General features: G+C 37.1%; 1 protein-coding gene and 1 pseudogene across 1 annotated transcript in view; one reads left to right on the top strand and one right to left on the bottom strand.

Moving 5' to 3' along the window:
• The window catches only part of TENM3 (teneurin transmembrane protein 3), a 1496942-nt gene that overhangs the window by 960889 nt on the left and 509495 nt on the right, over positions 1-26558 (bottom strand). The window contains exon 3 of the mRNA XM_073902279.1: positions 11834-11996. The gene's annotated coding sequence lies outside the window, so the exon portion shown is untranslated. The remainder of the gene's footprint in view (positions 1-11833; positions 11997-26558) is intronic.
• Positions 8498-8579, top strand: LOC112834865 (U4 spliceosomal RNA; annotated as a pseudogene).

The raw sequence follows: 26558 nt of genomic DNA, 5'->3' as shown, positions 1-26558 counted from the left end.
CAACCAAGAAATACCCTGGTTTGCACTTGAGAGCTGACTGTCTAAAATCTAACAAAACCGGTGACCTTGATAATGCCTCTGGAAAGGTAACAACAACCAAGGGTCGAGAGTAGCCTGTTGGCCCATACAATTATTTTAGTTTTCTGGGGCTTGCAGGTTAGATTAATTAAGGGTCTTGACTAATAACGGAATACAAATGTCAGACATGGATTGTTATGGGGCCATTAGAAACTCTTTGGGATACGTGGATGGCTCCAGTCGGTTGGGTGTCCAATTCTTGACCTCAGCTCAGGTCTTGATCTCAGGGTCGTGAGTTTAAGCCCTGTGTGGAGCCTACTCAAAACAAAACAAAACAAAACAGGGATGCCTGGATGGCTCAGTTGGTTAAGCGTCTGCCTTTGGCTCAGGTCATGACCCCAGGGTCCTGGGATCGAGCCCCGCATCGGGCTCCCTGCTCGGCGGGAAGCCTGCTTCTCCCTCTCCCTCTGCCTGCCACTCCTCCTGCTTGTGCTCGCTCTCTCTCTCTGACAAATAAATAAATTAAAAAACAGAACAAAAACAGAACACAACTCCTTAAAATTGTCCGGTTCTTAAATAAAAATCATGACCACAGTCCTGTTTGCCTGCCATCCATGGCCCTCCAGGATTCAATGCTGCCTACCATTTCTACTTTGCTCTAACCACCTCCCAACCACAATCCTCATGTTCCACCAGATTGGCTTAGTCATTATTTATTAAATAAGTTTGGTGAATTCACATGGTAATTCCTTTGTTAATGCCGTTTCCTCTTGGAATGCCCTTCCCTTCTTCACCATTTGAAATGGTATCCATCTTCTGAAGGCAGATTTCACAATTTATCCATGAAAGATTTTCTCGTTTCTCCACCCAAATCTCTCTCTCCCTATTGAACTTTCAACGCATGCTATCTGCACTTTTACAAAAACAGGTTACTTTGCATCGGTCTTTATCTATTGTATTATAAGCAACTTGAGAAAGCAAGATTGTGTGATTTTATATATATGAACATGTGTGTAATAATATATATGTAATATATATAATATATATGATAAATATATATATACACATATACATATGCAAATCGCTAGGAATATAGAACACAATCCGGGAAGTAATAGCATTCAATAAATGATGAATTGTTATCATCTCTTCCTTTTTTGTTAAAATTAGCACAGATAACTTCAATGTTGCTTTTGTCAAATATGCTATTGTGATTGTTGGTCTTGTTACTAGACTGAAGATTTGTGATTAGTAAACTGATTTATAGCTTGAAAGGTAGCTTAATATCTGCCAATATAACTACATCTGTAAAAAGTGTTTTACAAGGAACAACTTGGGGGCGCCTGGGTGGCTCAGTAAGTTAAGCATCTGCCTTCGGTTCAGGTCATGATCCCAGGGTCCTGGGATCGAGCCCCACATCGGGCTCCGGAGCCTGCCTTTCCCTCTCCCTCTGCTGTTCTCCCTGCTTGTGCTCTCTCTCTCTGGCTCTCTCTCTCTCTCTAAAAAAAAAAAAAAATCTTACAAGGAACATACTTGGTCGGTTTCATATGGTTGCTTCCTTTCCCCACACTGTTTCGCTACATAAATGAATCAAGCCTCATAAACCCCCACATTCCATTAACTGAAGAACTTTCCCCAACATCATCTGCTGACTGAGGAATCCCGGTCATCATTTTGATGAGCACATACTTAACAGAGTGTCTCCTCCGTACCTAACCTAGGACTGTGTGTTGGGATGACTTGCAAAGAAGTCTCAAAGCCTCTCTGCCATCTGCTTGTTCAAAGTCAAAAACAAACAAAACTACGTGCAAATAAAAAAAAAAATCAGCTCCTCCAACATTCTTTCGGGACCAAAAATTTTGTCATATGCCACTAATATGGTGCACGGTATCATTTCCACAGAATCTCTTTGCTGCCGATTGCAAAGAAGTTGGTTTGAGTAATCCGCCAGCTGTCGAAATGTGAGGACAATGGCGCAAGCCCAAGCACCAACCTGTACAAATATTTTTATAACTGAACTCAGATAAATCCATCTTTTTTTTTTCATTTTTGTAAAACAACTGTGGGTATTATCCAAAAATAGCTGACTGTTAACTAGACAACTAGCCAGATCTATGATGCTCCACGCGGACTCGGGGTGTTGCCTCACCATCTGTGCAGCCCGCTGCCTGTCTGTTTTGAATTATGGAGTGCTGGGAAGGGGGTCCAAGAGATAAGAATTCAGTGGCATAGGTTGTCTCTGTGCTCGCTTTCATAGGGGAGATATTTTTCTCTTTTATGCTAGAGGATTCCAACCCACCTCTTCTCTTTCAACGTATTTCTGTGTGAACAACACCTGACCTCGAGTTCGCGGGAGTACCAGGTGCAGCTCTGATTACCTTCAGGTGTCCTAATGCTATTTGTACACAAGTATTTTCATTCCTTCCTGTCCTTTGTGTCTTATTTTTTTTTAACACCTGAAAACTTGGGGATTTTTAAATTTCCTTTAAACAAACAGTATCACACTTATTAAGCAGGAAAAATGCATCTGCAGAAGAATCATGATCACATACTTCCCCATCACATGTTAGCTTTCAGCCATGAACTGTAAATCTCTATCATGTGAGTGGAGAAGGTAAAGGCTTTAAACTCTTTCCAGCTGATGGAATAAGTCTTGTCAGTTATTAAACTGCCACTGAGCTATTTTTAGTGTCTTATTTTTTTCGGTACTTTTTTTTTCTTGGTTATATCGTATGCCATGATTTGAAAGATAGGATTTTTTTTTTTTCTGTTTTAGAAGCAGAAATAGAAATTTCTAGCAACTGTTGACCTTAGGTTTTCATAATTTTGCTTTCTGTGCTGTGCTGACTATGCAGCAGGGGTTTGCGTAAATAAAGCTGGGGTATGTTGTTAATAATTCTCACCCCCAAAGCTAAAATGATACCATGGTAGTGCAAGATAGGAAGGATGCCTTTCCCTACTTTGGTCTTGATTGATATGTACATTGCACTTTAAATCCAAATGCGGTGACAAGGAACCTGGCCAACTTACACGATGAGTGACCTTGTCAGAAATGAGGACTCGTGTTCTCTCCACTGAGCGGCTGTGGTGGAGTGAACCAAAGGTGGGGACAGCCCTGAGGTTGTCAATATCAGAAGTAACTGTCAATACGGGAGAGAGATTAGGAATAGGAGTCTGGGCTGCTGCTTTTTAAGTCAAAAACCTTAGAAACAGCAACTCTGGGGAAGAAAATTGAAACAAAAAGCAGGGAAGTCGTGTCAGGAAATAAGATAGGGGTCAAGTGGATGAATTATTATAAAAAACATGTTAAGCATACCTGGTAGAAACGGATGGGCTCGGGCACGGGCAAAAACACTTTGATATTGCTTCTGCGTCTTCTTTCTTTTATCTGCCCTTGATTTAGAGGGGAGTATTTGTTTTTCCCCCAGATAATCAAAACTCCCAACCCTACTCCAATGCACAAACAAGGTGTGACACCAGTTCATCGAAATGGACTACAAGTAAACATGAGTGAAGGTAAGCAATGCTCCTGCTCTGTGGCTAGAATCATGGGGTCCTTTTCGTTAAACTGACTGTTGGTTCTGCACGTGATGAAGTCAGGGCTCATGCTTGTTAATTCACGACTTACTTCTGCTGTTGCACTTCTGAAAATGTGTAAAGGTTCTAGAGCCGGAAAAAGGGTATATAGCAACATGAGAGGAGAGAGTTCCTAGAATGGTCACCGGGAGGAATTTAAGAGTCTTGGATTGCTGACTGGGCAATTGAGCTTGGTTTTGGTTTTGTTTTTGTTTTCTTTAGAAGGCTTTAGTAAGGGCTAAATTTAACTAAAAAACAAAACAAAACAAAACAAAAAACCACCAAAACCCAACATTCTGACTTTAACTTCAGCAGGAGACAATATGGTTCACTGGAAATAATTCTGGCTTTCAAATCTTAGTCTTGGGTTAAAAGACTGTATCCATTGCTTACTTAATGAGGAAGCCTATGAACTTGTGTCTCAGTTTCTAAATTAACGCTAATCCTGCAATGTTATTGTAAACATTAATGAGGCAGTGATGCAGAGTCCCCAACGTTGAGCCTCTTACAAAATAAGCACAAAGAATTTATCCTAATAAACATAAATCTATAGGAAGCAGTTTTGACCATCCTACTGAGTGGTATGGCTGGCTGAAACGTACATTTGGTGCCTGTTTGAATAAGTTTGTAGACCCGATGACAACCAACTAGTGAGATGATTATATTCACAAATTATTATTTCCTAAAATATCTTAAAATAATTAAGTCTGTGTAGAAGTAGATTTAGCCTAAGTCAAGGACATGACAGTACAGAAACTAAAACACAGTAATTGATTACCTTTCTCTTAAAATACATGGGTATTCTTCATTTATACTTGTTGTGAGCTAATGGCATAATTTTACAACACTGTCCTCTAAAGATAACTCTCTGGATGGCTGTTATGCTTTTTAAAAGCCACCCATTATATGAGTTGCCCAAAACTGACCCAACTAACCTTGGAGAAGGACTGAAAGAAAGTTGTGGTCTTCCATATCAAGAATTATAAAGTAAAATCCTACTGAGATGGATCTCCAGAAAAGGATCAGTTGAAGCCACTGAGTAGAAGAGTCAGTCTTGCCCAATTCAGTTAGAACAGAAACAAACAAACAAACATACAAAAAAATGGGTTTTATTTAACCATTGTGATAGACCTATGAACCTAATATAAGTTATAAAGTGGGTGAGACTATACAGTACCAGAGATAAAATTTTCTTTGGCTTTTCCCACCTCTTTCCTCATTTAAGACACATACTAGGCACCAAATAAGACATGGTCCATCCTTGCCTGAAGAACTCATAATTCTGTTCCCTTTCTTAGGGTTCTTCTACCCGCAACCATGTCGAAAGAGTGCTTTCAAGCCACCTTCTAGTACCTAAGGGCCTGCCAACCGATACCTTGCCCACATTTCATGCTGGACATTTTCTTGTCTCCTATCTATTACAACGTTCCTTTCTTGTGTCTCATTTCCTCTCTGCTTTCTGTCATGGACTAAAGCAAATATAGATAAACAATCTACTAGTTTATCAAATGGATAGATTAAGGGATTCATAACTGATAACTGGATTCTCTATCATTGCTTTGGAAGGGATTTTATTTTAATAAAAGACTGAGACACAAACACTAATCCAGAGGAGTAAATATTAATGATCCGAGTGTTTCTGGAACCCTTCAAAAATACTTTATATTTGATCTATATATTAAGCTATCTCTGGTTATCACAGTTACAGAAAGAGATCCAATTTGATGATAAAATGTACTAATTTAAAGGAAATCTTGAGACAAAAGTAACTGTCTCAGGTTGTAATATATAACATTCATCTTGCAATATTCACAAAAGAAGTCGAACTTGCTAACCCCTCAACCATTATAAATGTATACAATATTAGCAATAGGAGCACAAAATATAATGACTTTAAAAGGAAGTGGTCTTTTGAAACACTACTCTGCAGATGAAAAGCAAGCAGACTTTCTCTTTATTTCAATCACATACGCACCCTCACACATTTTTCTTTTGAATGGGCAGAAATGAGTTTTCTTTTAAAAAAAAAAAGCAGTATTTCAAACAGTGTGTTTTCTTGTGATAAGAGATCTGTTTTAATGTCTTTATAAAAGAGGACCTTCAAAATGGTATGTTAAGGGGGAAAGCGTTAGGATTACAAATCACACTGATTTTAAAAGGACCCCAGATTCTGTAGAATTGCTCCACCCCTTGCCAAGTTCTTTCAGAGAGATGCACTTTTTTTTCCGGAAGATTTATGTTAGAGTTATTTGTTAGTAAGCACTGCTTTGTAAAGGAAAAAAAAAAAAAAGCCAAAAATGACCCCTCTTAAAATTTCTCAAAACTTAGCTCCCACCATTTGTCATGGTGGGAATCATTGGGGGAAATGTCAAAATAATGTATCATCTTCCTAGGAATCATCTCTGTAAAAATATTGTGTGGAGAGTAACAAATTATGAAGCCAACTTTACTATATCGTCTTGCTATATTCCATCCCTCCCTTAAATAAATGCTTCCTTTTAGCTTCTTAATTTTACCACATTACAATATAGTCTCTAACATAGAATTTAATATAGTCAATATATTTCTTATTTTGCAAAATTATTTGAAAAATAATTTAGAATTATTCTACAAAGTTCTAGATTTAAATTACAGTGTAATAATTTATGCATGATGTTTGCAGTGACACCTGGCCCTTGGCCTCTTGTCTAACAATACACTAGACAAGAATTATTACTCCATAATTCACACCCTGTCATGTCTTATTGCTTAATTAAAGCACAACTTTCCTCTACATGACAAGCAATTGGACTGTTAACATTATAGATGATTATCCAACCTAGCATATTTTATTTTTACAACTTACTCTTTTTATGTACACATGATGCTCATTTCAGGTACATCTACTTCTGAAAATATGAAAAATCTGTTTCTTTACTTACTTTCTGGCTACCGTACAAATTGCCACTTGCAAAAACATGGGCAAAATATTGTATGTTAGAAATTAGTAATTTAGGTGTTGAAGTTAACAGTCCAATATCTATAAAGCAAATTGATATATGAATTTGAGGGCCTCTGAGTATAACAGTTTCTTTTCTCTGTTCTATTATTGATCAAGTAAACACTAAGGATGCTGCTCATGTGCCCGTACTTGTAAAATAAATTTAAATAAATAAATGTGTAGGCTCTATATAAGAAAACCTTAAAACTCTTCTGAAGAACTCAGACAGAGTAAGCAAATGATAAAACCTAGCATACACGAGTAAGAAAAGTGCATAGCACAAAGGTATTGATTTTTCACAAAGGTATCTATGAATTTAACAATGATTCAATAAAAATATAAAAATCAACATTTTTTACTTTTTTAAAGATTTTTATTTATTTATTGAGAGAGAGAGAGAGAATGGTAGAGAGAGAGCATGAGAGGGAAGGAGGTCAGAGGGAGAGGCAGACTCCCCGCCGAGCAGGGAACCCCATGCGGGACTCGATCCCGGGACTCCAGGATCATGACCTGAGCTGAAGGCAGTCGCTTAACCAACTGAGCCACCCAGGCGCCCTAAAAATCAACATTTTTTAATATGACAAAGTGATATTAAAGTTTTTGGGTTAAAAACCTTCTGCCTATAGCTACCATGTAATTTTTTTTGGTTCCTATTTATAGCAAAATTCCTTCAAAGTGGTCTGTGGAGATAACTTCCAATTTCTCTTCTCTCATTCTTTTGAGCCAACTTCAGTTAGATTTTCTCTCTCACCACACCACCAATGACCCAACATTGCGAATCCCATCTGAGCTTCATGTTCATTGATGTGAGGACAGCCTTTACAAATGGCTTCCCCTGGACTTCCAGGAAACCATCCTTTTCTGGTTCCCTCCCCCTTCACTGACTACACCTCAGAATCTTGACTTCTAAACATTGGGGTGCCCATGTCTAAGTCTTTGATGCTCCTTTCTGCTTCTACCCATGACTGCTCCCTCAGTGACTTCCCCCAGTCTGGTGACTTCAGTACCTTCTTTATGCTGGAAATTTCTTTCTTTCTTTTTTTTTTTTTTTAAAGATTTTATTTATTTATTTCAGAGAGAGAGAGAATGAGAGATAGAAAGCACGAGAGGGAAGAGGGTCAGAGGGAGAAGCAGACTCCCTCCTGAGCAGGAAGCCCGATGTGGGACTCGATCCCGGGACTCCGGGATCATGACCTGAGCCGAAGGCAGTCGCTTAACCAACTGAGCCACCCAGGCACCCCTATGCTGGAAATTTCTAAAGTCCTATTTCTAACCAAGACCTAAAGAACAGATTCTTGTATTAATGCTGTTTTCCTGGCATTTCCAACTGGACACTTAATAGGCATCTCAAAGTAAATGGGTCCAAAACAGAACCCTCCCAACATTTTCCTACTTCTCTTCCCCACCTTAGCAAACTGCAACTCCATCCTTCTAGCTGCTCAGACCAAAAACTTTGGCGTCATCTCTGGCTCTTCTAGATCTCTCGTCTCAGAAGCAACCCCTCAGAAAATTCTGTCGGTATTACCTCCAGAATATATGTGGAATGTGAAACCACGTATTGCCACTGTCTCTTTTCCCATCCTGGTCCGAGCCACCATCATCTTTGCCCGGATTATTCTAATAGTCTTCTACCTAGTGCACCTGCTGCCGCCCTTTCTCCTCTTCCGTCTCTTCCCAGCACAGGATCCAGGACTGTCCTTATAAAACATACATCTGGTCATGCCATCTTCCTCCTCCAAGTCCTCCAGTATTATTCCACACCCAGAACACAAACAAACAAAACACACATACACATACAACACACAGAACAAAATACAATACTTTAAAAGCTTCACATCTTACCTAGATTAAAAGCTAAAATTGATTAGTAGTCTCTAACCGTCTGTCTCCAGGAGTCTGCTATGTTCTTCTTCTCCTGCCCAAAGCTTTGCGCAGTGGCAGTATCGTAGCCAATGAGGTTTATCTGAGGCGCGATTACTGCTAACTGCTAACTGAAAACTTCCTCTCCTGCTTACACCCCTGCTTTCCAGCCGTGAGCCCCTTCGTGCCACTTGCCTCTGGGAAGAGTGTCCTTTCTCAGAGCTTTGCACATGCTCTTCTTTCTGCCTGGAATGCTCCCCAGCTGCCTGTAGGGGCCTTTCCCTCACCTCCTTCAAGTCTTTGCTCAAGTATCACTTTCTCAATAAAACCTTCTTTATTGACAAAAGCACTTCCAAGCATCCTTCCCTGTTTTATTTTTCTTCAGAGTATTTACCACTATTTCTCTGTTTCTGTCCCTTTCTCTCTCTCTCACACACACCCATACACACACACACACACACACACACACATTTGTTCTGTTTACAGTCTGTTTTTCCACACAAGAATGCATGACCTATGAGGGCCAGGGTTAGTTTTTTTTTTTTTTTTTCTAATCTGTTTTGCTTACGGTTACAATCCTAGCACTAAAAATAGTGCTTGGTACATAAAAATCCATGAGTAGAACTTGTAGAGTGGATGCATAAATGGTAGGTAGATAATTAAAGGGCTATGCATTTTTGTGGAAGAAATATTAAGACATTATAACTAGCAATTATTTTAGAGGGGAGAGGCTTTTATAAATGTGTCGGCATTGATATTACAGGATATTATAGCATATTTGTTGATTTTTTTCTGTATACTCTGTCTTTTAAAAAATGTAACAAATTTTATTTTACATAAATCCACAAAACCTTTAAAACTGCTGTTGCAGTTACAAACAAGCAATTCACCCAGTGACCAAACAGTGGTAGAATAATGAGTTGTCCAGCTAACTGAATAGTCCCACATCTAAAGAATGACATGAATTCTAAATGAGGAAAGTCTAAGAAAGCTATCAACCTACTGAAGCAATAAGTATATGAAAAGTGTTCTGTTTTGAAGACAAGAGAAGAATTCACTGAGGTTTTATTTTACTGTATACAGCACAATAGTAGAGGGTAACCAACACGTCTCTTGGTTTGTCCTTTCATCTATTAAATAATAATAATAGGATGAGTATGATGCAATATAGCAACTGGAAACTTGGATCTGATAGTCCGCGTTCGGAAACTGACTAGAGTAAGAGCTGATTTTATTAGCTTGAGTGATAGGCTATTATATTAATGGTTCCACTCGAGGCACGGTGGCCCTGGCTCACCATTGTGCTGACTGCTCTCCATTTCGTAATGACTTATGGTTTTCTGTCAGGCATCAGCACTTTGATGACCCAACATCTATGAAGAAAAACGTTGATACTAATTCCGGCACATTTTACCAATTTAAATCCAAAGGTACTGTTAACGTAGTATTATTAAAGTATGTTGAGTTTTTTTGTGAACTGCATTAAAAATATGTGAATTCAAGTAGGACTATCTGCCAACTGATGAGCATATGGTTACTTTTTCTCCTAATAAATATTTCTAAAGATAAGAGACTAATGAAGCACACAGTGATACTGCCTTTTCATGATTATTAAATACATAGATTCTCAAGAGAGATGAATAGATTTAGGTCATTCCAAGCACAACTTCATAGAAAACTACCTTAAGCACCTGACCTTGCTTAGCACATATCATTTGATGAAAGAAGGGGACATAAACACATAATTACAGACAATTAAAATAAAGGCTTGGACTTTTTGAGGTACATGCTTCCTGCTCATTACACCTAAATCATTTTTTTGAGCAGATAATGTTATATGACTTATACTTCAACGGTCTCGATACATTATATTTGGGTCCTGTTAGCCACCAGATAATAAAAGGATCTAACTAACAGTCAAGAAAATGTTCCACTTTTATTCCATTTGAGTCTTAGCAAGATAGTCTTGATGTTAAAAGCATTTTATATTTTTTTACGAGATTATAAGCTCAGGATTTTCTGATCTCTCTCAATTTTTCTCCACTTCAGGTTTTCTCCCAGGTAATGATATAGCTATTTGATAGAAATGTAGCCATCTTACGATTTTCTTTTTTAAGTGGGGCTCCACATTTTTCACAATTTGAAACAGTAGGCACAGCAAAGTGCCCTGGAATAGAAAGAGAGAAAGTGTGGGGGCAACATGTTCTCCTGAATGTTTTAGGAACCCAAAGTCTTAAAAAAATTCTTTTTGATTTTTGATACTGGGACACGATGGTCCCCCCCCCCCTAAATATTTTCTGAATCCAGTCCTGTTTCCTTTTATCACTTATTTTCTCTACTTTTGCCAGTACCGATTTTGGGGGTCTGTTTAGGTTTGGCAGTTTATTTATTAGTTCTAAAAACCTACTTCAGGATTTCTGTCATTTGGATTTTCTTTCCCTTTTGTTCTCACGGTTTGCTTTTCCACTTCTACTCACTTTGATGTATCCACTTTATGCTTAATAATTTCTCAATCTAGGTTTCTTGTGGTCTTCATCCTTTTACTCTTGCCATTTAAAATTTTACACAGTAGAACTCAGGCCCTATTTATATTTTGTCTGAATGACACATATATTTTTAGCGATAAATTGTCAGTAAATAATTCAATATCCTGAATTTCCCATATTATTCATACTGTCCTTGAAAATAATTAGAATGGTGGGCTTTTCACAATTGTTGAGACAGTTTTAAAATTTTGTGAATGAAAATTTAAGATATAAATGGAGACGTTTAATATGGTACAATTGTCTTCATTTCTATCAAATAGCCCTGTCTCTTAATTTTATTTTAGACTAATAAGCCATCTGGGTTATACCAAGTGGTTTATTAGATCTTAGGAAAGTCAGAGCCTCAGAATACCTATAACAGCATAAAAGAAATGGATGAACTGAAAGCCTCAGAACGAAACGAACATAAAAGAAACATTTCAGTATGGTCTTTGGTGAGGCTGGGGATTAGGTGTGCTTACAATTAGGTACATTTCTAAAAACCAAACTCAGGGACTAAGGTTGGGTTTGATTTCAAACAATCCCTCCATAGCATACGCGTTGGTTGCTATGCAACACAATTTAATATCAACAAATGATGCCAAGTGATTTTTGCATACTGTAATTGGCTTGTAAGTTTTGCTGCTTGAAAATTGCAAAGAGAACGCGGTTATTTAAATTTAAATGGCTATGTTAAAAATGCTAATTTTTATAATTAAAAAAAACAAACTACAACACAAAACCTACATCTTAAAACTGAAGAAAAGAACTGCCTTCTGTGATAATAAATGTGCAACAGTCTGGAAAGTTTCTCTTCCCCCCTTTGGGAAAGCATAGAACATATTGAAATAACTTTTTATGCTGGTCTACTCACCTAGCTTCTCTGATGAGTTGGCTGTGGAAAGCCTGTATAGAGGCAGAGCTCAATTAGTGTAATTTATGTATCCTTGGACGTCAATCATTCCTGTTGAGAGGTGGGACTCGTAAGCTCTCAGTGCATTAATTAAGAGCTCATCTCAACAGAGCCATCTTTCTACCTAAGGACCAAAAAGAAAGTTTTAATTAGATTTTTAAAAGCAAGTATGTCACATATGAAAGCAAGTATAGTTCTTTAGTTGGTATGCGAAGCAACAACTGGAAGGGGGTATTCCAAACAATACAAAGGGCACACGTTTTCAATCATCTGCGATGTTATCAGTAAAGGGGGGTGGGGGAAGGATCCATCTCAAACCTCGGTCTCCGCCCTTGGAAATCACTCCATGGAAATAACTAAAGTTTTGACTGTGTTGTTACATTGCCAACATAATTATTGGAGCCCTGTCTGATTATTGATGCAGAGCTGATGTTGATCAAGTGGAATTACAGCCTTGAGGACAGACAGTGTTTTTCTCTGATGGCTGGCTTTTTGTTCCAGGCTAGCTTCAGACTGAATATGCAGTGGGCAATACAATGCAAGTTCAGCAAAACAAGAGTGAGGGAACTTGCACAACACATCCAATTTCATTGGTTCAGTGATGGAGTAAGCGTGCCGTTGTTCACTAACCTAAAAATACAGGGACTCGAGAGAGGTAAAAACTAGCGGGGCTCACTGGTGTCAGCTGCTTGAGAGAGGCTGTTCTCTTGGAATGGCTTGTGTGAGGCCATCAAACATACTTCTTAGGGCTCACTTGGGAAATAATAGATACATTATTGATTAAAATATTTATAAATTAAGGGAGGGAAACAAATTTTAAAAGCTAGTTTGGAATCTAGAAGGGAAATATATCTACTAATAGCTATTAACCCCTCCCTCATCATAATTAAGGTGGGGAGGTTAGAATGCATGCTTGGGAGAACAAAACCGAATGAGTTTGCCAATGTCAAGAAAAAAATCAAATAGTGACAACAAAAGGAAAAAAAACCCAAATAAACAATAAAACACCACCGTAAGTCGCAGCCATAATGAATACATTACCCAAACTAAAACATTCGGAAAAATCAGTCCCAGAAAAAGTAGGGATGCAAATTTCGTGCTTTCAGAAAGGTTGTAGACAATGGGGAGATATAAACCCAAGCACAAGGGGCACAAAATAAGTGATGTAATAATTGTAAGGAGGTTTCTAACAGGGACGACTGGCTCAAGGGGCAGATGCCACAGAACACAAGGGATGCTCTGCTCCCTGGTTCAACATAACAGAAACTGCGCTCCAGTGTTTTGCATTGCTATTATATTTCATGTTGTTTTTCTAAGGGAAGGTGTTTAGAAAATCCAGTTAGTGTATATGCTACAAATTTACCACCTAACTAGCTAGCATACAGCAACAAACCTGACAAAAGAAACTATAGATTTTATAGGTATATGGTTGTGCAGTATGTTTCTAAATGATAGTATATGAGGAAACCATTACTATATAGAAAATTTGTCAAAAGAATAAAGCTGGAAAATTGTAACATCATTTATGCTAATGTTCATAAAGATATTTTATAATCCTTTCTCTACTCTTTCCCCTCACATATTTTCCCAGCTATTTTGCCTCACTTATTGTGCTGTATAATGTTTGTTGCACAATACATAGAGTAGTACTCCCCAGATACAAATTGGCAATTGTGCTCGTTACACCAATCTTGTGTGCCTGAAAAATTTATGTCATACAACATCCCCCCATTTGAGTACCATTTTTGCGTCCTTCAATGCATCTTTTTATTTGCATTTAAGCCAGACTATATTACTGAGCCAAATTACTTTTTTTTATTATACTAAAGGCTGTCTAAATGGTAATATTCATATTCATAGTTTGTGTTTTATGACTGTGTGCAATTTGTGTACCTTAGGACTCTGTTAAAGTTAGTGAGTATTTAGTACAATTGCTCTCAAAGAAGAAATACACCATGATGTGTTTTTCCATGAGCTGTCAGCTTTTTATGCTTCCCTCCCCCAAATCAGTTACAATTAGTTTTGTGATGTGAAAGCACCTTTCAGCAACACTGACCATGGCAACTTTGTTATACATTCCCTGTCAGTTTCCACGGGCTGTGTTTCTTAAGCGCATGGTAGAAGGAATAGGCTTCAGAGCAGGTAGTAAATCTGTGTGCTTTTAGCCAAAGATATGAATTTTCTTACTACTTAATTTCTAGCTTCAACAGAACCCAACTTGATGTTGCTGGAGGTAGAAGGAAGTCTTTTCCTAAATGAAATTTCCTTGTTTTTCTATAAGCCATTTTCTCCACTTAATGGCACCTGTTGAATCAGCTAAAGCAGAAACCAGCTCACATAGTAACTAGACCAATGGATCTGTACTAGGCTTTGTGCTTTGCTCTGAACTTGCTGGCAGTGGCGCAATGGCAATCCAAGGAAGAAACCTTGGTCTGTGTGTGGGGAATGGCAGCTGATGGAAAATCCGGGTTCATCTTCTGTTCTACCTGATTATAAGAAATCACATCCTTTTTCAGATTCTGAGTTTGCGACTCCACCACGTCATTGCCCAAGACTCTCCTATCCTCCGAGAATGATTCTGTGTTACCAACTACACACTTCTAATCTTTTCCCCTTAGCGGCTACCAGGACAGTGGCAGGACAAGAAAATACATGGCTTTGTCTCTTCTCCAAAGGTTTTGGTGAGCCTCCCCTATTTCCTGGCATTCTGGCAGGGGTCATTGAAAAGTATAATTTGATGAACTGGGGGTTGATCCAAAAAAAAAAAAAAAAAAGTGAGCCCTGGTAGTGACATCATGAAGGCTCCATCTGTTTCAATTTCAATTTTGATTCATTTGGTATGTAAGAATAGCAGAGTTGGAGTTGGCATTATTGTTTTATTAATTATATCTGAGTGAATACAGTCACATGAAGCTATGTGGTCCAGAAAACAAAGCCTTAGAGTACATTTTACTCATCGGATAGTTTTTACCAGGTGGGCCAATAAATTCTTTTGAACATTTAGTTAATTCCTTCAGTGAAATCGGTCAAACTAGTATACATTAATTCGCTACATTTTCTATACTCATGGGACTTGTATCCAAAGGCAAACTATAATGAAGCTGTCGATAAAATGACCCAGTTCTCTGTTGTCTTATTACTGGTGATTAAGTGTGAAAGAACAGGTTTATTGTCTGACCTCCTCTATTCTTTCTGAGAAATTATATTAGAAGGGATAGAAATTCATTTTTTGAATATATTGTGAGAAAAAATATGGACATCAAAATAGCACACTGGATTCAAAAACACATATATCAATAAAGTGTAAACTGGGACTTCCAGCAGCCTGCAAAGGACAAAAACACCAACTCTGAGTTTATTTTATAATTCACATTGGCAATTACGAAAGGCATTATCAGAGATTTTCATATTTCCATTAATGAGACTCCATATAAAAAAGTTGGCAGATACGAATTCAACCTAGAAAAGCAAAGGAAAGACAAAGCAAGTCTAAGTGTCCTTAGAATGGGTGGGTTTGGAGACTGAGACTGGGTCATGGGTCAGTGCTCTGCAAAATCTACTTGTTTAGATAGATTTTGCCCTAAGCCATAGAGGAGAGATGTCTGAGTGGGTCATCAGTCTTTTATCTTTGACATTTTATTATTTAGTTTTAATGCTAAAATATTTTATTGTACATGAGCCTAGAGGTTTTCTGCTTTGATATGTTTATAAGACAGAATAATAAATAAATGATGATTTAGTCCAGTATTGATGTCAGGATTGTAGTAAGCTTCATATTTTTTAAACCTTTTCCCAATTCTGACTTAGGAAAATTAGTTTCTAGTTACTTCCTTGACATCTAAATTATCGGGGGGAGAAGAGTCCCCTCCAACAGTTTCATGGGCATTAGGTTATGTTAAGTGACACCAACTAATATGTACTTGTATTGAATGTTTCCAGTACCAAACTGTGTTCCTATAACTCTTCTACAAGTTTAATAATAAGAGGGGCAATAGTTAATGTACTCTATTGAGAACATATTTGAATGTGATCTTGGGATCAAAGATCAGTCCCTCATAATGAAAAGTCTGGCAGTTAGTGAAACTATTCAGACACTTTACAGGTAAAATCCAAGTGGTGAAAAACAGCAAGGGAAGTCCATGGTCACTTACATTCTTAAACAGAATATTTTCTCATATACTCTCATCTTTCTGTGTTCATGTGGATTCTATATATGGGCGTATTAGCATATACCACCCACACCTGTTAATTGCATTTTTATTAATTTAAATGAAAGATTGAGAGTGAGAACTTTTTAATATTCAACAAATATTCAGTATTTCCAAATAAGCTTGTAAATGTCATGACATTTGAAAAGCTTCACTCTTTCATTGTGGTATAATTGACATAGAACATGATATTAGAATCAGGTGTAGAACATAATGATTCGGTATTTGTATACAGAAAGCTTCACTTTTATTAGGCCATTTCCTTAAAATCGCTGTAGAAACTATACACGGGCTATTTTTTTAAAAGAGCTTTGGGTTATTCTGTAGTCCTTTTCTACCATCAACAGTAAAGCCTTATTTCTCCTGTTTTCATATTCTCAATAACTCAAATCAAGGAGAAAAACAATTGAGACTTTTTTTTCAGTGATCAAGAACATCTTGAGATATTAGGGTCCTATTGAGAGCCAGTTATAGTTTCATATAAAGTATGAATCACTTTGAACATTGGTCTCCTACAGTCAACATCACCCAAAAAACAAGTCTATAATTGGAGATTATATATATATATATATATATATATATATACACACACACACACATATATATACGGATATGCATATATGTCTGTATACTTGCATGTATATGTTTAATGTCAAGTAGAAACCTTCCACATCTCCCTTTGTCTAAGAAATGTGTGTGAGTGGTGATGAGGTGGGCGTTGTAAATGATACTTAACTGGCTCATTCACACAAGTATTTATACAATGAGTTTTTATTTAGCGCCCATGTAAGTGCCCAGCACTCTTCTGTGTTCTGAGAATGAGGTAATGAGCAAACCGGATGAAGACCCTGCTCTCACTGAGCTTCCCTTCCAGGAGATGTATAGATGGAGTCATTCCCTAAGACCTCAATACATTGATCTGGTCTCCTCTTTTTACGTTTTATGTGTCATGGCCTCCTGATGCCATCATCAGTTTGGTGATTTTCATCTTCCAAAAAACATTTGAAAACATACTCTGTGTTGAAGTTTGATTTGCCACCTAAGATGACTGAAAAAGCAATTCTAAATTACTCCGAGGCATTCAGTATAAAAGGAAATTTTCAAAGATATGTTCATGGCTTAATAATTAAATCTGCGTGGATATGCCTGCTGGGAACTTCTGCAATAATAAAATAGAATGGCAGGTTCCACGCCTCAAACAAAGAACTTTCTCTTTCCAAGATTTGAGTCACAGTATATTAGGATTTAATAGATTTTACATTTTTGTAAATGCATATGCCAAAATTTCATGGTAAGGAGTCCTGAATTATTATTCAAGTACAATCCAAAAGATTCAGAAAAAACACAAAGAATGGGAAAAAAACACTCAACAACATAACTGTTTCAGAGACTCCCATGTGCCTGAAATAGTAAGATATCTCTGCTTTGATCTGTTTTGGCGTTTCCCCTTTCCTTACCCTTCTGCCCCATAAGATATGCAGAAATTCTGTCTTTTTCTGCCTTTTACAAACTAGTTCAGATCTGGTTACAACATCCCAATAACTACACATGATGCCCACAAAAGGAAATGGCCATCTAGGGACAGCATTGATGTTGACCCGTGGACCTCAAAGTGCTTAAGTATTATGAAAAGCTAAAAACGAAACCATAAGAGGAGGGATGAATTACCAACTTCTCTTGAGACTCAGTGAATCCAGTCACCCTTTCCTGAGAAAATGATGACAGAAAAATGACACCAGTCTACAGAGATAAGCAACAGCTGGGGTTATAAAGATATGTAAGCTTTCCAAGGGTTTCAAAGATACACCTAAATTCACTATAGAGAAGATTCTGTAAAATAACTCCATCATAAGGTCATATTTTAACATAAATAGATTTCAGAAGATTGGACTTAATTATACATTTATATCAGTTTACATCTTTCAATATTTATCTATTTATCTATCTTCAGAAGTCAAGGAAAAATAAAGTTCTACCTTCCCTCCATGGTAATAACTGTAATGGGAAGAAATTGCTTGCATAGCGATTTTAGTTCCAGAAGTCCAAGGACCGAAATGCAACTCCCAATCATCCTCTGCATTTTCAGGCCATATAAAATCACAACACTTTAAGGTACTCTCAGAACAGTTAGGCGATTCTAATTTGTGTCCATTCTCCTCTTTCATTTCCGTCTCCATAAATAATGGATAAAGCAACAACGGGTCTTGGCTGACTTTTTAATTCTAATATTACAAAAATTATCTCCTGGAAATAAATTAACATCTATACAATAGTCTGCAAATGGTTTGAAAGTAATTTGGTGGTTCTTAAGATGCTCCATGTGTTCTATTTTATTTTTGAGTCAATTTATCACTCATCCCTCTTCAGTTCATCCCCATGCTCTCCCCACCCTACTCCCACCTCAAAATCCAAGTTCCTGTCACCTTGAGGCAGAGACTCATTCTGTTATTTTTTTTTTTTGCCCCTGTTCTTGGTTTGCTATTCAATTTTCTGTTAATTGGTACTAACTGACATATCAAAGTGCAAGTGCAAATGCTATGCAAATATCAAATGGAAAGCTTTTTTTTTTTTACGACTAACACAACTGATAACTGCGTAAATATAATAACTGTGCCAGTTAGAGTCTACCTGATTTATAAAAAGGGTACGTGGGGTAAGTGGATTTTCAAAACAAGGGCTGCTTAGCCCTTTACGAATCGTTATGCTTTTATTTTATCTTTTTTAGGTTGGAATCTTAGAAAAAAATGAAGACATCACACGCTCCTGCCCTTAAGAAACTGTCATAGGAAATAAAACCATAAAACCAAAATAACCTGAATTAAGTGAATAGAGGGATGCCTCTAGAGGCATTGAAGTAGGTGAGACTGTCCTCCCACTGTGGGCTTCAGAACCCTATTTTGGTGTACTCCTTCTCTGGGGGTGATTTCAAAGTTCAACGTGATTTCTTGCCCAGGTCGCCTCGTATGCTTCTTTCCCACCATATATATATCCCATCTAATCTCCTGGCCCTTTCTCCCACCACCCACCCATCCAATCAGTTCTCAGCCCATTTCTATTGCTGTTGGGTTTCCTGCCTCGGGCTATAATTAAAGCAGATTGGAAGAGGAAGTAGGGGAAATCTGACAACTAATTTTGTGTCTGATAAGTAAAATATATGCAGAGAATTTTTTTTTCTTGGACTCATATTCCTTTTCCTTTCCCATTTAATTTTAGATTCCTTCTGCCTTTGAGGTTTTTATGTAAGTTAGAGATTGATATATAAATAAAATACAGTCTGGCCATATCTCATTCATCTTATATACTCCCTTAACTTATAGAACTGACTCTGGTGCCCGGGGAGGTCAGACCCCTGGAACATTCATTTTCAGTGTAAAGTTTATTTATAATAATGCTCATTTGTCTGTTAACTACTTTGTTGATATATAGTACAGGAGATGGTAATCATTTTACTTTATTTTATATATGTCTTCCCAGTAAAAAGACCTGGGCATTCACTTCCTTTTAATCAGCCACCCTTGGGAAAATCAAGCCCATGTGACAAAAGTCATCCTAATTCAGCATGTTAAGTTAGAACCACACACTATCTTGCACAGGGTAGGCATTCAATAAATACTTGTTAAACTGAACTGAACTTTATAAAATATGCCCTTGTTAAATAATATTTCAATAGTATTTAATCACTTATTGAAATGTTTACTTACACATTAAAGAGAATCTTCATTAATACTAAAATTTAGCAGAGATTCCTATAAGTAGCCTATTTGTCTATTTCATAAAATAATAGAGAACTTTAAAAGTATTAATCAGGCCTGATATTTTGGACACGTCTTAAATGTTTTTCTTTTGCCCCTATCACAAAATGGATACAATCTGAGTTAAAGAATTGACAAGACTCTAAGTTGTGATTCTGTCTTTGAACATTTCTACAAAAGTGATTTAAATCAATGGAACAGAATAGAGAGCCCAGAAATGAACCCTCAACTCTATGGTCAACTCATCTTCGACAAAGCAGGAAAGAATGTCCAATGGAAAAAAAGACAGTCTCTCTTCAACTTCAACTTCAAATGGTGTTGGGAAAATTGGACAGCCACATGCAGAAGAATGAAAATGGACCATTTCCTTACACCACACACAAAAATAGGCTCAGAATGGTTGAAAGACCTAAATGTGGAGAGGAGTCCATCAAAATCCCAAAGGAGAACACAGGCAGCAACCTCTTCGACCTCAGCCGCAGCAACTTCTTCCTAGAAACATCGCTGAAGGCAAGGGAAGCAAGGGCAGAAATGAACGACTGGGACCTCATCAAGATAAAAAGCTTCTGCACAGCAAAGGAAACAGTCCACAAAACCAAAAGACAACGGACAGAATGGGAGAAGATATTTGCAAATGACATATCAGATAAAGGGCTAGTATCCAAAATCTATAAAGAACTTATCAAACTCAACACCCAAAGAACAAATGATCCAATCAAGAAATGGGCAGAAGACATGAACAGATATTTTTCCAAAGAAGACATCCAAATGGCCAACAGACACATGAAAAAGTGCTCCACGTCGCTCGGCATCAGGGAAATCCAAATCAAAACCTCAATGAGATACCACCTCACACCAGTCAGAATGGCTAAAATTAGCAAGTCAGGAAACGACAGATGTTGGCGGGGATGCGGAGAAAGGGGAACCCTCCTACACTGTTGGTGGGAATGCAAGCTGGTGCAGCCACTCTGGAAAACAGTATGGAGGCTCCTCAAACAGTTGAAAATAGAGCTACCCTATGAGCCAGCAATTGCACTACTGGGTATTTACCCCAAAGACACAAATGTAGTTATCTGAAGGAGTACATGCACCCCGATGTTTATAGCAGCAATGTCCACAATAGCCGAACTATGGAAAGAGCCAAGATGTCCATCGACAGATGAATGGATAAAGAAGATGTGGTGTATGTGTGTGTGTGTGTGTGTGTGTGTGTGTGTGTGTATCATGGAATATTATGCAGCCATCAAAAGGAATGAGATCTTGCCATTTGCAACGATGTGGATGGAACTGGAGGGTATTATGCTAAGCGAAATAAGTCAATCAGAGAAAGACATGTATCATATGACCTCACTGATATGAGGAATTCTTAATCTCAGGACACAAACTGAGGGTTGCTGGAGTGGTGGGGGGGGGGGGGGAGGGGGTGGCTGGGTGATGGACATTGGGGAGGGTATGTGCTATGGTGAGCGCTGTGAATTGTGTAAGACTGTTGAGTCACAGACCTGTACCTCTGAAACAAATAGTATATTATATGTTAAAGAAAAAGAAGATAGTAGGAAGGGTAAAATGAAGGAGGGGAAATTGGAGGGGGAGATGAACCATGAGAGACTACGGATTCTGAGAAACTGAGGGTTCTAGAGGGGAGATGGGTGGGGGGATGGGTTAGCCTGGTGATGGGTTTTAAAGAGGGCACGTATTGAATGGAGCACTGGGTGTTATACGCAAACAATGAATCACGGAACACTACATCAAAAACTAAAGATGTAATGTATGGGGATTAACATAATAAAATTTTTAAAAAAGTGATTTAAATAATCATAATTTATATTAAATTCATGCTTTTGTCTGGGTGGTCTGCAACTCATAATCTGGAACAGGTTTTTTACTGTCTTCAGAAATGCCCATTTTGCACAGTGAACACTGTCGTTAAGGAACAGTCAAATAAATATGAGAATCACAGATCTTCTCTTGTTAAACACATAAATAGAGCATGAGTCACATTTTTACTTTGCTGTCTGAATAGCTTCAATCTGACAACTTAACTTTGGGAGTTGCATTAGCCACATGTACAAGTTATTCTAGTAATCTCTTAAAAACTAACCATGTAATTATAGAATGTGCCCTTCTGTATTGTTCTTAAAGGTATTGTTCTATAAAGGTATCAAAACTATCTGAATCGTAAATTTTCTATCAATCCTGAGAAATTATAAAAACAAAACGAAGCAACAAAAATCTGTGGCGGACTGCTACTTTTCCCGCTTCCTCCAAATCCATTTCCCCCTTCTTCCATTTCCCCCTTCTCCTCCTCGTCTATTCAGAAAATAACTTTCCAGCTTCTCTTGGAGGTAGTGTGGCCATGTATTTAAATTCAGGTTAATGGAATGTGAGCAGTCATCTTTCCCTGGACATTGGCTTTTCCACTTTTGTCACTGGGTGGAGGATGAACCTAACCTGCTCTCACGACGAGGATGAAGATCACAGCCTTGTGGGCTTGCAGAGCAACAAGATGGAGGTGCCTGCTTCCCCAAATGACCCAGTGGAGAAGAGGCACCCTGCAAGCCTAGACCAGCTGACTGCCACGTGAAAGAGGAATGCATTCTGTATTATTTAAGATGTGGTGTCTTGGATGTTCCTTCATAATTTAACTGAACCTTCACCCTACTCTATCTGTGAATGATATGGACAGAAGAGTTTCTCTTACAATACAAAGCAAATGAAAACAACTTGACGGCATTTTCACAGTTCCTCTGAAGAGTACATTATTAACTTTCATTTTTTAGGGTGCCTTCACGTTAATAGGAGCTTCACTTCTGCCACATGCTTCTATTTGTTCTTCACAGGAAGAAGGAGAGAAGCACAGGTGACTGTGTCCCTCTCCTTTGATTGTTCAGTTAACGTCAATGGCTCCTGACCACCTTTTGAGGCCTGATCAAATGCCACCTCCTCAGAGATAATATTTTTTTTAAATTTTCCAACTGGTTTAATCATTTTTCCTTTTTATGAATGCCCACACAATTGTATCTGTACTTGGGGACTTTGCAGCACTTCCTGTAATTAACCATTCATTCATTTGGCCTCTATGAAAAGGCAAGGTTCCTCAATGAAGAACTTATATCCGATTTATGTCACTGGAGAATTCACAGTATTTTGATGTACTTAAAGCATATAAATATATGTTGATGATAACAGTGAATAAATACATTCTCATTTATTAAATTATAAAACAACCCTTATTAGGCTTAAGGAAATAATATAATAATGCATCTTGGATGGAAAAAAACCATTCTACTCTAACCCAGAAGCCATAGAAACTGATGACAAAAATAATAATTAATAATGATACCAAATGACTTAAATTTCAGATGGGAATTGTGATTGTCTTTTAAACTGAGCAACATCATTTCTTTTCAACTGTACCTAGGTAAAATTTTTAAAAGGCAAGAACATGACTCTACTACAAACTCTTGTTACGTTAAATAGTTAATCACATAAAGATCAGACTGATTTGATTTTGGTGGGAAAATCTATAAGCCATTTTAAAAATCATGTCTGATATTTACTCACTGGCTATCTTATTTACTAGGCTTTATAAGATCAAATCATGTGTCACCTACCAAATTAAGGCACAGTAGATTCTTGATTGATTCTGAAGTTAACATTAGGGATAGCCATCAAAACTGTGGGTTTTCAGTTGGTTCTTATTAGCTGGCTCCCAGTCTAATTAGAACATGGAAATATAGAAAACATTTTTGACTTGTTCCTAATACTCAAAAGTCTGGGAACCAGACAGAAAAGTCTCAAATAGGCTTAGTAATGCACTTATAGATTTTATGTATTCAATTCTCAAATGCTCTTGTTTGAACACAATCTATTAAATATGACTTAATAAAATATGGTAAATATCTTCTCTCTCTAATATTCTAAATGCTACCTTACACCAAGGCTAAAGAAAACCATATTCTTAAATAGATTATGTGAATTAGATAGTATTATGTTAGAATATCATCAAATTCTTTTCCTAAAATTTTTTTTTCCAACACTTAGGAGACTAGAATAACATGAGTTTGACATTCAGTAGTAATACTTCATGGCTGTGTGAATTTCTGCAAGTTACTTAACTTCTCTGAGCCACAGTTTCTATATATTTAAAGACTGGGATGATAATACCTACGTATAGTATTAATATAAAAAGTGGATTATAAGACTGCCTGAAAACACTGATTATAGGACCTATAAGACATTCATTATATATAAAGCCCTCTGATACTTCTACACAGTGGGAAAGAAAATTGGCATTATTCCACTCATTTCACCTTCCCAGAGACCTTATTTAGCATATAGTGGATGGTTAAAAATGATGTATTTTTTTATTTTTCAGTGAATAAATATATTTGTAATTTTTTATAAAATTTGGTAATTTTATAAAATATATTTGTAGTTCTACACTACACAATTTTAATAAATAATTTTATATTTGAATGAATAAATATATTTTTAAAATTTTATACTCTCATTCTCTCTTATCATTATCATTTCTTTCTTTCTTGGTCTTTTCCTGTTAATGTTTAAGCACTGTTAAGTATCTATGTTTTCTTGAAAGGCAAATAAAAACAACAGCAACCCTTCCCTTGAGTCTTGGCATTCAAGATATTAAGCTTTTTGCTAGAAGTATCATTAAAATCCTATGGTACTGGTACCAGAATTGAATGAATTGATGAATGAAACACAATAGGTAGTCTTGAACTAGATCTTAGCTTTTAATAATCACAAGCCATCACCAGCCAAAGGACAAAGAATCACTTAAAATGGTTTTGAAAATCTGGGTATATTTGAGGAAAAAAAAACCACAAACTAATGCTGGATCTTCATTTTGTAATTTCAAATGTATTTAAAGCGTAAATGCAAAAAATCCAAATAAAGAAGTAAACCTGGTTTCAGGGAAAGATAACAATTTGCATGCATCCATTTAATGCTTTTCCTTCTGGACACCCCTGACAACATCAGTAAAAATATATATATATTTACTCATAAAGCCACAAGAGCAGAAAGAGTGAGAGACAAAAGAATAGCAACAGAATTTTAGAGGCTAAAAAGCAAAGGGTGAGTGGTAACGAATTTAGTGGATTCGGGATGCTAAAACCTAAGCGAACAGTTGAGAAAACTGGAAAGCAGTCCTATTTTGTCCTACACTCTGCCCTACAGTGAGTCTGGAGATTTACTCTCTTGAGAGCAAAACACAGGATTTCTAGACTGGGGGACAGTGACAGAGTTGGCAGAATTACTCTTCACCCAATGAGAATTTTAAAAAAAATTATGTATTTACTGAATGCTGAGACTCCTTCCCCCCCTCCCCATCCCTTTCTCTATTCCCTGAAAACTGGCAATCTGGACTTTAGCCTCAAGACAGAACAATAACAGAGGCTTTTCTGGGGATTCTCACTGACCCAAGAAGAGACACCAAAAACACCTGACACTATGTAGCAATAAAAGGCAGGCAACATCTCCCTAAAGTCAAGTTCAAAGTCAACACATGCTACTTAAGTGAGTAGAATATTTATTTAATATTTAGTCCCCAACTTTTAAATCTGAACAATCAACCAAAGGTGTCTAGAAATCTAAGAAGCTTTTAATATAAAAGATGCAGATCAAAACAAATAATTAAAGAAAACCAACAGTTACTATGCAGAAGGAGGAAAGCTTTGAAATACCCTGATTTTCTCAAAGAGATAAGAAAAGTGACTGCCTCCACAAAACAAAAATAGGATATTATTAAAAATAAAGTACATTTAGAAAATGACAAGCTTTTGGAAATTAAAAACATGACAGCAGAAATGAGAAAAATGACGGGACACTAGAAAATAAAGTTGAGATGATCTGAGATGGAAAATAAGCAATAAAATATTGAACCAGTCCAGCAGGTATAATCCCTAGAAAGAAAAAATAAAGAAAATGGACAATAAGTAACCATTATTAAGTCAGAAACAGTGAATGGATTAGAGATTTTTACTCCCCTTGAAAGTTCACAACTTAGTCTGCCACAGATTTATAAACATATGTTGACAGAAGACACAATAGCTCTGCATCAGAGACACAAATCATTTATTACTCAAAGCAAAAACAGCAGCAGGAAGAGCATTTGGTGTTGTTTCCTTACACCCCAACCCCCACAGTGTGACACAATGAGGGCTGGATTTTACTTGTGTGTACATGTGGTGCCCCACTGGAGAGGCTTCCCAAATTCTAGAAAACTAAGCTTTTATAGGCTGCTGACATATCTAGTCATTCTCCTTCCAGAAAGAAAGAGATTATGCATTATCCTGGAATTTAAGCAAATACTTCCAGGAAGAAGCAGAAGGCTTTAATCTTCTCTACTCTAGAATATTTCTGGAGAAGCATGTTTCTAAATCTTTCTAGGGAGATACACTGTCTCTAGTTTCTAAGACCTCTTATTAATTAAAAAATGTCCTTTGCTTAGTATTCTCTGACTATACAGGGCTGAGGTTTGCAAAATCATGGAGAATTGTCTTTCAACAATCATCAATGAAATAATTCAATAAAATTTCCAGAGCCCACTTAGTCTTCAGTCTACTTGATGAATATAGACCCTCACCAGAGCACATCATTGTGGAACTTCAGAACCTGTGGATATGGCAAAATTTTTAAAAGTTTTCAGAGAGATTAAAAACAGGTCATATACAAAGTCATAATGACTTTTGACTTCTTAAC

Source organism: Callorhinus ursinus, unplaced genomic scaffold, assembly GCF_003265705.2.
Source record: "Callorhinus ursinus isolate GAN/ISIS: 27379988/994484 unplaced genomic scaffold, GSC_fseal_2.0 scaffold17, whole genome shotgun sequence".
Lineage (NCBI taxonomy): Eukaryota > Metazoa > Chordata > Mammalia > Carnivora > Otariidae > Callorhinus > Callorhinus ursinus.
The sequence above is the reverse complement of the archived record's forward strand: the minus strand, read 5'-3'. Positions and strand labels throughout refer to the sequence as shown.